Source organism: Chionomys nivalis, chromosome 10 (assembly GCF_950005125.1).
Source record: "Chionomys nivalis chromosome 10, mChiNiv1.1, whole genome shotgun sequence".
Taxonomy (NCBI): Eukaryota; Metazoa; Chordata; class Mammalia; order Rodentia; family Cricetidae; genus Chionomys; species Chionomys nivalis.
Window position 1 is genome coordinate 5605661 of NC_080095.1, and position 12882 is coordinate 5618542.

General features: G+C 45.6%; 1 protein-coding gene and 1 long non-coding RNA gene across 2 annotated transcripts in view; one reads left to right on the forward strand and one right to left on the reverse strand.

The window, feature by feature from the left end:
- Ptprn2 (protein tyrosine phosphatase receptor type N2) overlaps window positions 1–12882 on the reverse strand; it is a 722848-nt gene that overhangs the window by 123831 nt on the left and 586135 nt on the right. The window lies entirely within an intron of this gene.
- On the forward strand, window positions 250–6409 carry LOC130882356 (uncharacterized). The gene is made up of 5 exons (XR_009057825.1): window positions 250–941; window positions 2822–3002; window positions 3602–3683; window positions 4970–5125; window positions 6203–6409. It is a non-coding gene; the product is annotated as an uncharacterized LOC130882356 (long non-coding RNA).

The following is a 12882-nucleotide window of genomic DNA, read 5'->3' on the forward strand; positions in this document are numbered from 1 at the left end:
AAGACTGGAACGTGTAATCGGAGGGAGGCCCGGGGGAGGGGACCTGCCGCCCTCAGCCTCTCAGGCAACCAGGCCTCTCCATAGCAACGGCCCGCCTGTTAGCACTCCTCCTCTTCCTCTCCTCCTCCTCCCCTCCCCCTCCTCCTTCTCCTCCTCCTTTTCTTCTTCCTCCTCCCTCTCTCCTCTCTTTCTCCTTTTTTCCCTCTCTTTCTCCCTCCCCCAACAGGACTTGGCGAATGGATCACAGAATACTGGGACCGGGAACACAGGCTTCCTCTCGGTGATGAGAGGTTCAGCCTCCTAGGTGCCTTGTGTACCCTTAGGGGTGGGGATCCACCACTCAGCAACAGTTCGAGGACGCTCCAGGTCCCAAGCTCACCCTTTGAGATGCTAAGGTACCTGACTTTCCTACTGCAGTCACAGAGTCTTAAGGACCGGAAGGCGCAGCGGGGAACACAGGGGCCTGGCTGCCCAGGACGAGGTGCCTGCACTAGGCGCCCCCGAGCTCTGGGCGGGGCAGCGGTATCTTGGAAGCGCTGGCCGGGGTAGGAACGCTCACAGCCTCCTGGAGTTCGCAGCCTAGTGTGCTCCAGCCCCAGAGCCAGCGCGGCGAACTCAGTGAGATGCGGTGCATTGAGAAGATCCTAAAGGCCACGAGGTGCTTGGCGCATCCCAAGACGCGGCTCGGCGCCATCCTACTGTCACATTCCTCTTGCTTTTCTCGCCTTCAATGGTCCGGAGCCACAAGCAGGTGTGGGATACAGCACCTCTGCTCCAAGTGGCTTGGACCCCTCGCGGCCAATTCGGACGAACGAACCGCGGCTAGAGAGGGCCAGGGCCCAGGGCATCTGCAAGTCAGAAAGGGGCGCGCTGCACACCGCCCCCACGACTCGCCAGGCAGCCAGCTTGATTTTCCATAAGCATCAAGAGACTGAAAATCCGTAAGTAGAGGCATTTGTTTTACTTTAGTTTTCCAGTATCCCAAAGGGTTCCTGCCATGTCTGAGCACCACGCTTCGGATTTAATCGGAATCCAATGACCGATCTGCCTCTCCCCATGCTTTGAGAAAGAGATTCAATAAGTTGCATTTTGGTAATCTTTTCAATAATAAAATGGGCTTAAAGCCACCGTGCAGTTGTTTCTATTTAGAAAAGTTTATTTTCTCACCGGTGACCCTTAGCGCTGCTTCTCAGGCCTCTGGCTGCTGTTGCCTCCCTCGGAGGAGCAGGGTAGATGGGCCTGGAAGAGGAGAGCCCCAGACCCACATCCTGGCTGCAGAGGACAGGGAGCAGATCCAGTCTGCAAGTCAGACAAACTTGCTGTCCATTCTGTAATGGACAGAGGTTGTACTTCACGTGCCAACTCTTTTTGCCTAGAAACGGATAAACCAACCCAGAAGGTCATTGTTTTTCCCCTTCTTTAAAAATTCTTATTTTCAGGGCAGGGAAAGTTCATTATGAAAGTTTCTCAACAATGATAATTCAGCAATCCTCAATAAGGATAGTGAATTTTTTTTATAAATCACAAAAGCTTAGATTGTATTTCACAATACACTTTCTTACACATGATTTCAGTAACATTTCTAGAAAAATTTAAACACAAAATATGCATGAGACATATTGCTTGGAATCTTTTATAGATGGCAAACGGGAATATTATTTATATAGAAGTTAGGAATGTTGGCTGATGAATAAATAAAAAATTCTAGCATATGTAAAACTCCCCAAACCTACAGAAGTTCCAAACATTATAGCTGAAAGTGACTTGTTGACCTCTGCTAATTCTTCATTAAAGCACATTTTACATTTGTCATGTGTGAAGCTAACTTGCTATGATCAGAATCTCATTTTCAATTTAGGGACCAGAGTAGCCTTGAAGAGCACTCAGCTAAGTGATTACAGCCACTCTTCAGCACACGGACTTATTAAAGAATATGTAGTTTAAAGCAAAATAGACAAAGGCTGTTATGGGAGACACACTTGGGGCAAGACAAAACACAATCTCGGGTTTGGTGTGGTAAGAGTAGACAAGGATTTTAAAAGTGCTTGATTTCGGGAAACTAAACCAACTTTTTAAAAAGCAAGCACCAACATATAATTATAGGTCACATGTAGCATTTAATATACCTTTGATTTAGGAATCCATTTATAAAATGATTTCAAATTATTAATTAAAAGTGGAAGCAGAGTTTTAATGATGATGATTATTATTTTGGTAGACTTTTCTCACATCCATGAACGAGATGTTTTTGACAAACAGAATGTCTGGCTGGGTCAGCTTGCCAGGAGGCCATGGCGCTGAGCATCCTCTGAACTCAGCCTGGGGACCTCCACCTTCACCCTGGTCCTCTGAGGGTTTTTTTGTTTTTGTTTTTGTTTTCATTTGTCAAAGGTCATTTTTGGGAGATCAGCAAATCAGTCTATGGTGCCTCAAGGGCCAGCCACCCAGCCTTGCAGACTGCTAACAAACTTCACCCCACAGGCATGGTCAGGTCAAGAGCAGGTATCTCCTGGGGATGGAGGGCAGAGGGCTGCTTTGTCATTTGAGGAGCTGTTAGGTGTGGTCTCGAGGCACTGACCTCACTTTAAAATCAGGAGGAACTGATACATCCTAAAATTATTCACTCACATGTTTTACTTGAATGAAGGGAAAAATAAATACTTCTTTAATCAAAACACACACACACAAAAGAAATCATTTTTTTTGGGGGGGGGGACGATGAGAAGGAGAGGGAATTGCCAGCACAGCTCAGCTTTGGTTATTAGTTCTAGAAGTGGCTCGTCTTCTCATCGGTCTAATGTTTTGTGATTGGGAAAAACAGGCACTGCACTGTGGAATAAGGCCCACATTTCCTCAGGGACTTCATAAAAATGAAGAAGTTCTGGCTGGACAGACGACTCAGTGGGTAAAGGTGTTTGCTGCGGAACATGGTGGAAGGAGAGAACCATCCCCTACAAGCTGTCCTCTGCAGTGTGGCAGGCACACACTCATTTCCCCAACAAGTAAGTGTAAAAATTACTTATATAAAAGTGTGTTTCAGCCAGAAATTTATGGTTGATAGATTGGTTAGCAAATATGTGGTTATTTTTTAGACTTTTCTTTCCAGAAACTTTGAAATTATAATTCAAAGGACATGACAAGCCCCAAGCCTCTGTTGTTGCTGTTGGTAGTTTTCCTCATTAAAGGCAGTGCTCTAAAGGACATGGGCTCGTGGGGCAGTCATTTACAAACAGAATGCTACTCCTGGAGGCCCCTCTGGTCTCATTCTCAGATTCCAGAAAGCCTACAAGATGAATGAGTGTTTCCCTTGTTGAGAAAACGTAGGTATTTATTATTTGCACATAATAGTGTGAGTGTGTATCTAATGGTTGGTATTTAGGACGGTGTGTCTATTGTGTGCTCATGAGTAGTTTTTAGTCCTCACAAATCTGGGCTAAAATTCCTTTGACTGAACCTTTATAAGAACTGGAACAGAGATCTAACTTTTGTGAAAGTGGCTACATAATGTCATTGTGCCCCAGGACATGAAAACAAGCTGCTTCTGTGGGGCATCTCAGGGCATCTCTATTTCCCATTAAACCTCTTTCCTGTGTCTTCTCAGGTGAGGACCACAGGTCCGTTCTAATGGTTTGGAAACAGGTCCTTCCTCAGATTGCCTTGGAATTGGAAGAGGAACAATTGAGGTAAATGTTTGTTTCACAGTATGTGATTCTGCGATGCACTGTTCATGTATCCTTTAAGAGAAATGAATATGTGTATCTTAATGTAGCAAAATAGGCTCCAGTTGACGGTATTCATGGCCACAGTCCAGCAAGCTGGCCTTCCTGTGGGGAGTCTATAAAGTGGCTGTCCTAGTATTATATTGCAGGTAAATTTACAAATATTTAGATCGAATGATAATAAAAATTGGCTGTGGTGGTGACACCTGGGTGCTTCTCTGACAAAATGGAAAAGTCTCAGGCTTAGCTGTCACTTCGAAATTTTTAGTGATAGTCATTTCAAAACTCCATAAAAATCCACAAAGTTACTTGATATAATAGTGAACTGAATAACAGTTTTAAACTCCATCAGCTTTCCTTCATGGATACAACATGATTTGGTGGAGTTTCAGGAGGTGTGGTTCATACTAACACAGGGCTCTGGGGACATTTTCACATCTGTCCTGTATCATCTGTAGCAAGTTATAGCCCTATTCAGCATTTCTCAGTTCTTCTGAAATTCCCATTTAGATTTACCTTCAGACATCTAATTTAATATTTTAAAACTATTTTTCACTTATGATTGCCCCAAATTCTGTGGCCTAATCACCTGTTTCTCTGTCCTTATCTCCAGTGACTTTTGACTATTTAAAAGATAGAGCTTTTAAGAAAGATTGTTTCTTACCATTATTTCAATAAGCCTTTCCAGAAGGTTCATGCTAAGTAGGCATACCTAAGTCCATTAGGAAGTGACTTGCTCTTCTGTGTGTCAGCTGTGGAAAAGGACCCTCACCTGCTGTCGAAGCATGGTCACAGTTCTCCTTTGTCTTCTCCATGATCCAGAGTGGCACCCGGCTGACCTTTTAGGATGAAGGTGTCAATCCAGGCGGTCCAGATCCATCCCCACTGTTCTCCACCTAGTGGTCTCCTCAGTCCATCTGACTAGCTCCTGTCTCTCAGTAAGGCCTCCGCAGTCTCTTCTTCATACCTAGCAGGTTAGCTATTTTCATACAAGCAACTAGGTAACATAGTCGAGACCTGGACCAACCACGCCAACTGCTCTTTGCACAAGAGCACGCGGCAGCTGGAAACAGGACTCCACCCGTAACCATTCTCTCCTCCCCTAGGCTCTGGCCAATGGGACTGCGGTCTGCAGCAGTCTTTCACCTGCTTGGCATCTGGTGTGGAAAAACTGGCTTTATTAAAATTATATAGACCTGTCGTCATTCCACACACATATGTCTGTGGTTTCACTTTCTGTGTTTTGTTAGCTACAGTAAGTTGCAGACCAGAAATATCAAATGGAAGATTCCAGAAATAAAAACACATGCCATCCTATACTGTACTGTCCTCGTCACGGTTTAGCCTTCCGTCCAATGTATCCAAGCTGTATACACTACACTCCAGCAGCCACTTAGCTGTTTCAGGTATGTCTAGTGCTTGCATTCAAACCTTATTTTTTCTTAATAACAGCCCAAAGCACAATGCCAGCAATTTAGACATGTCAGAGAAAAGCTATAAAACGCTTCTTTCAAGTGAAAAGCTGCAAAACTGAAAGTTCTTAATTTATTAAGGAAGGAAATATTGTATACTGTGGTTGCTAAGATCTACGGTAAGAACACAGTACAGTATGCACCAGGGTTCTGCACTGTCCCTGGCTGAGGCGTCCACTGAGGGCACTAGAAGATGTCATCAGTAGATAAGGGAGCTGTGGTGTATAGACTATCTCACCCTCACACACACACAATGTGCCCACACTAAGCCATACTCGAAGCACCTCACACATTCACATGCTCACACACGTGTACAATATGCTCACACTAAGCTACATACAAACCACTCAACACACAGATAGTTTACACATGTGTTTATACGACACGTATACCACCTCACATGCACACCACCCTATATAGCTCACACATATGTTCACATTAATCCCCATACAATCACCCCACTTGCTACATACATGCATACATACTTTACACAATAGTGGTACTAATCCCCTGCCTCACATACATGCACATGCAGCTCACATGCACACAAAAACCTAAATGCATACTAACTCATATACATGCTCATGCAACTCATATGCATGTTCACACTTTTCACATACATGCACATAACTGACACATCATATTAACTCATCCACTCTCCCTCATATGTATTCTCCCACTGTTCACATACATACATGGTACCTCACATGCCTGTTTATACAGCTCGCAGATGCATGCATAGCATAAGACTTACATATATACATATACATTAACAATAACACATGGGCTGACTACCTCACATATATGCACACATTTATACACTTTAACATATACTCATGCAGTTTACTCACAGTCTTACACAGTAACACTCATTCATGTTCATCCCATGCACTGCTGAGGCTTTGCACATGTATTAATAAGTGGGTATTGACTTGTATCTCCTTAGTTGCTATTCTAGATTTCATTTTTATCTCTCCGAAGACTCATGTGATTTGTGCATTTCTATTCCAGTTTTATGGATGAGGAGACCAGACTGCTATGAAATAAATGAAAACTTGCAAACGGATGACCACTGGATCCTTGGTTAACACACACTCTCACCACACACATTTCCCAGGGAAGATCTTTGCTTTAATCGTACTCTCCAACCAGCACCAGGTGAGTGGTGTGGAGTTCCAAGGAAGGCCAGGGGCTCCTTGACCTCCACTGGATCCTGCAAGTCTCTCCTCGTTGTATAATAACAGCTGTTATTGGAGAAATAACTCAATAGTCACAGCTGTCAGTGAATAAAACCACTCTCTTCCTAATCTGTGTGATGTGTTGTGGGCTTTTATGAATGAGGCTTCTCTGATGTTCACGTTGACCAAAAGCATCAGCCATCTGTCTTTCCATAGCCTCATTACCATGGCTCCATCTCTCTGCGTGTGGTTCTGGAGCACACCCTCATTACCATGGCTCCATCTCTCTGTGTGTGGTGCTGGAGCACACCCTCATTACCATGGCTCCATCATCTCCCTGTGTGTGGTTCTGGAGCACACCCTCATTACCATGGCTCCATCTCTCTGTGTGTGGTTCTGGAGCACACCCTCATTACCATGGCTCCATCATCTCCCTGTGTGTGGTTCTGGAGCACACCCTCATTACCATGGTTCCATCTCCCTGTGTGTGGTTCTGGAGCACACCCTCATTACCATGGCTCCATCTCTCTGTGTGGTTCTGGAGCACACAGTGCAGATTTTGTCCTGTGTTGTGGTGTGGGTTTTATGTGAGAAAGTTCTAGTTCTGGGATTGGCCACATAGTAACTAGGAATGATGGCTTATCCAGGAGGTGACAGCATGTTAGAAAGGTGCTGTGGCATGTGCCTCTTGTAGAAGAAAGACCTCATGGTGCACGCATGTGGTCTGCAGGTCCTGCACTGTTTATTTTTTCCATCTGGCCAGTGAATGACTAACCCAATGTTGGTGAGATATCAAGGTTGCTGTTCCCACCCAGTTGTTAGCATGTGCTGGATAATAACACTTGCTGGGAAAAAGAGGCACTCAGTCAGCCCAATATTTCAACATTTTTTTTTGATTCTCAATTATCTATGGTTTTGATTTTTGTTGAATTAATTCCACCACAAACACAAACAGAAACTCATGGGTGTACCACCCAGTATCCACACTGAACAGTGGTAGCTCTGCTAAAACCGAATTGCCTCTCCATCTCTTGGTCCAGGAGAGCAAGAGGATAGAGTGACTAGGAATCTTGGGGCATCTCTCAGGTCTCAAGTTGCCTGCCAACACGACCATTTCCTGATGGAGGAAGGTGATTGGTTAAAAAATAAAGAAACTGCTTGGCCCTCATAGGTTAGAACATAGGTGGGTGGAGGAAACAGAACAGAATGCTGGGAGGAAGAGGAAGTGAGCTCAGACTCGATAGCTCTCCTCTCTGGGGCAGATGCGATGAAGCTCCGACCCAGGATGGATGTAGACTAGAATCTTCCCGGTAAGCGCACCTTGGGGTGCTACACACATTATTAGAAATGGGCTAGTCCAGGTGTGAGAGTTAGCCGAGAAGAGGCTAGATATAATGGGCCAAGCAGTGTTTAAAAGAATACAGTTTGTGTGATGTTATTTCGGGGCATAAGCTAGCCAGGTGACCAGGAGCTGGGGTGGCAGGAACACAGCCTGCAGCTCCTACTACAATTTCCAAGTTGTTGCCATTTTGAGACATGGTGGTCTCAGGAGAAAGCTGAAGATAGAATAAGATAGAATAACTTGTGGGAAACCATACAAGCTTTTTTTTTTTTGTGACAGGGTCTTGCCATGTATCTCAAGCTCGTCTTCAGCCTCCCCACAGACATGCACTACTATGCTCTTCATAGAAACAATAAGTTAAAGTATAGTGGAGTAAAAAGATCATAACTACATTATAAAAGTAGAGAAGGATGCATTAGCAAGTGTTACTAAGACTAGCCTGTGGCAAAGCCATCCGAACTTGATTGTTGGTCCTGAGATGTTACTGTGTGGCAGCCAATCCTCAACTCCTGGGGCTGGAGTTTAGTAAATATGATAGAAATCACTTTCAAGTTAAGATGAGAAGACCCTTGCTGTCTCTCCAACTGTGAATAAAGCCAGCTGCCAGGTATAAACTATTGGAGAAAGGCTCATGGAGCCACACCCGGGGTCTACAGCTTTCACGATTGAGGTCATTGGTGTCATGGATTTGAGACAGATCCTCCACCCAGTGAGCTCTGAGATGATACTGACAGCTAGAAGCCATCATGGTGTTCTCCAGATCCATGGCCCACTGCGACTGTTAGATAAAAAGCACGGCTTTAAGTAGTTGATTTTGGAAAAGACTTGTTATCCAGCAAAGCATAACCAGCAGAGCTAGGGGTGAACGTAAACAAGCTGGTGTAGAGAACCACTTTAGGGCCCTGCAGAGAGGGACCTCATGCCAGTTAATGAAAACCCCGTGCAATGGAGGGTGAGTCCGGAACCCATGCAGGATAATTTTACAGAATTGCTATGGCCACGCAAACCAGGGCTCTCCAGCAGGACTTTGTCATGCCTCTGCCCAATAGCACCCACCCCTGATCCCGTTCAGGTGGCGGCTTTCTGTTGGCCTTGTCTGCTTTCTTTTCTTTTAAAAAACATTATTATTATCATTATTGCTGTTGGGGGTGGTGTGTGTGCGTGTGTGTGTGTGTGTGTCTGTGTGTGTGAAAATGAATGCCAGGTGAGGGCATCGGATGCCCTGGAGCTGGAGATACACATGAGTATGAGCTCCCAGATATGCATTTGGGCACCATATATGGGTCCTCTGGAAGAACAAGTGCTCCTCACACCAAGTCATCTCTCCAGCCCCCCTAATGACTTTTCTTGAAAACAAAAGTTTTTTCTGAGACAGGGTCTCGTGTATTACAGGCTGGCCTCAAACTTACTAAGCAGCTGAGGATGACCTTGAACTTTTAATCTGCAGTTCTGGAACTGCAGGTGTGTGTCTTTACCCTGGGATCATGTGATTCTGAAGGTCAAACCCAGGGTTCACACTTGCTAGGCATGTGCTCTTCCAACTGCCCCACAAATGAACTTTTTAAAAAGATTTTGCTACATTCTGTGTGTGTGTGTGTGCACATATGTGTACATGAATGTGCATGTGTGCTCATGGTTGTGCACATGCAGGATGAAACACCCATGGATGTTAAAGCATGCCATGCAGAGTTCTTGACTTTGACCATGCAGATCCAGGGGACTGAATGCAGTTGCCATGTTTAGTGGAAAACATCTTTACCACTGAGAAATTTTGCCTTCCCTGACCTTTCTTTTTCTCTGTAATATTACTTGAATACAGCAGACATTACAAACTCTCCCAAGAAAGTCAGTTCTACCCTGTATGCACATGGTTGCTTGCTCTTAAATGCAAAAGCCACACTCTGTGTTCCTTGATGGTCTTACTGTCCATTCACGCTCTTGATTTCACTTTTTTCTCATTCCTTACTTTCCCCTGCAGATTGTCACCACTAGACCATGCCCATCCACCCAGTGGTACACACTGCTTTCTGTAGTGACTCACCTTAATTCCCTTCTTCTGGCTCCCCTGTGTACTGAACTGCAGCCCTTCCCAACCCTCTGGGGCCTCTATGGTTGGCCATAGTGTTGTAGGGTGAACATCTAGCTACTCCACAGCCCCGAAAGACGCAGTAGATGGAGACAGAAAGAAGCAGCTGCCTGGGCTGTGAGCCAAGAGGATATTAGCCATCTCTGCATTCCCGTCTGAAATTGTCATCACTGGACATGCCTTGTGCATGCTCAAACTTTTGTAAAACCACATAAAGCATCCTCAGAAGCAGTTCTAAGCCTGTACACATTTTTAAGGCAATTTACTGTTGCAAATTTAAGCTTCATCTATGCCGGTGACACATGATTGACATTCTCTCTGTGGGACTTTGAGTTCATAAACTAAAAAATGTAACATTCTTACCTACAGGTGTATGATTTCCTTATCCTTTATATGGACAGAGCATGGGTCATAGTCACAATTTAATAAAAACCCAAGCAGGGCTCAATAAAAGTCACCATCAGGAGCTGGAAATGTTCTTTCATTTATTTCTCTGCTAGAGCTTGGCAACCAAACAGGGTTTAGATGGAGAGTAATTGCCACCTGAGAACTGACACTTTTCCAGCATGATGGGGCAAGAAGTCACCTGGGGCTCTGTGCTAAGATCTGGCTACCACTCAGCCAAAGAGGAGTCCTAGGCTTCTATCCCATGAGAGGGTACCTTGTGGTCACTGATGGGTGGCACATATCACAAATGACAAAGGCACCCAGTTCTTTATAGAAATCTCTAATACATTGTCTGAAATGAGCCACCTAATTTTATTTCTAAGAAAATTACCAAGGTGAGTTTGACCTCTGAGAATCCTGTCAGGCCTTCTTCTCCACAGGCGACCAACAGCACACCTCTCAACGGATAGGAAGTTGAAGAGGGATTAGGAAATCATCTTCAGTAACCATTTATAACCTGATTACTTGGAGATTCTAGGGACAAAGGGACACAAGACCAGGGCCTCTGTCCTCTCCACGTGCGCTTTCTTGGCAAGTTCCTTGATGCCTGGAAGGCACCTCTACGCCTTGAGCTGTCTTCCTCCACCTGCTCTGTAGGAAGGACCACCCCAGCTCTGCAGACAAAGTCTAGAATTGATATACTTGGTTCAGGGCTAAGAGGTTCCTGCTTTCTTGGGTGCATGTCCTGAGTTTCAGGGGATCCAGAAGTTCTGGAGGATAGCAGTGCCCCTAATTGTCTGGAAAACACAACACACCTACAAGTTCATATTCTGGGGAGCTAAACTCCTGGGATAGACCATGAAAACAAGGAAGGGAAAGTCAGCTCAGCATAAATAACAAAGAAGTCTGGCATGCTTAGGAAAGGACTGAGCTTTAAAAAGAAGTAGGGTCCAAAATGGGAGCTTGCATTGTAGTTTACCAAATTTAGACTTCAGTGAGGAACACACTGGATGCTAGAGAATATGTGCAGAGTGTGATGCCAAAGAGGGGTGTGTTCACTCTGTAGGTACCAAAAGGGGGCAGGTAGGCAGAGAGCATCACCAACTGGGGGTGCTCAAGAGAAGCGGTGCAGAATGTGATGCCAAAGAGGGGTGTGTTCACTCTGTAGGTACCAAAGAGGGGCAGGTAGGCAGAGAGCATCGCCAACTGGGGGGTGCCAGAGAGTATGGTACTATATCTCAGTCATCCTGAGGTTGGCACCATGGAAGTTACTGGCCCACCATAGCATCTAGCTCTCTGACTTGGCAAATTGGCCTGAGCCAAGGGAGCTAAGAGATGGGCTATCCACATACAGCAGTACTGACCTGTGCCCTAACTTTGTAGAGCTCCTGCCTGTGTAGTAGCTCCTGTAAAACAAAAGAAGTAACATGGCACGATTAAGGGCAACACGCTCCACTCTACACAAATCTGTCACAGGACACCCAGAAGACACCATGCTCCAGTGCCCAGAACCACACGGTGGAGTGCTCTAGCACCAGCTGAAAACCCTGTCTCAGAGCACAGAGGGAACGGGAGGAAAGTATGGTGATGCTTGGAGCCTGCCTTCCTAGTGGAACATGCAGGCTAGACCAGCATGCTCGCTGCTCCAGAGGGAAATGCATGCCTTGAGTCTCCTGCAGAGAAGCTTCAGTGGTATGTTGGTGGACACCAGGGGCCACTGGAACTGCTCCTGAGGCCCTGGTACTGAGATGGTGACCATTCACGGTATCCCTGCATTATCCTTCAGAGGAATGCACCCCTTCAACAATGGCTGGTTGTTCTCTTACCAACCCTTACTTAGCCCTGAGCTTCACCAAGGGAGACAAGGGTTTGACATCAGGTGAGGTGGCAGCTGGCAGGGTGACAACAGGTGCATGCTGAGTGCTGGTTTCATGACGGGGCTTCAGCCTAGTCATTTCACCCTAAGGTCGTCATCACAAACAGCCTGGCATGGGTCCATGGGCTCCGAGTTCAGTCCTTTGTTCAGGAAACATCCCAAGAAGGCTTGAACTTGGCTCCTGGGTAAGAGGTTGGTATTCTCTCTTACACTCCCCATGGTTTATCTACCCAGGAAGAAGGCTTTTCTCAAATCCTCCACAGGGCCATAAGCTTGCTCATAAGGGGTCCCTTCGTGCAGACAGATCACTGTATTTCAGGCCAGCCATGTTCTCAATGGGCCCTTCTCATTCCGCAGTTATAGCACGGGCTACTCCCTGTTGTGGACACAAGCTTGGTGGGGCCCCTAACTAGTGGCTCATGTTTTGCTCACTGTAGCACCTGATACTATATCTGCAAGAGTGAAGTGCAGGTGCTCACCTCCACAAAGACTAGGGGTCCTGGAAGCAGAGGGACATTAATTGCTCCCACCACAGTGTGACTTTGAGATGTTAGCTTCCCTCTAAACAAGCATGTTCCCATGCTGATGAGCCACCCAGCCCCTAGGCTGTCTTCCCCAGAAAACCACATTGCATCTCTAGAAGGGAAATGCTTTGTCCTTGATTTTTCTGTGGGTGGCCTTGCCATGGTGACGTCTCTTTTTTTAACCTGCTATAAATTCCTTTTGTAATCTCTCCTAAGCCATCATGTGGATGCTGGGGGGCTACTGAGAATAAATAAATCTGCAGTAAGTGTGAGATTTGGGAAAGATGATAAAATCAGA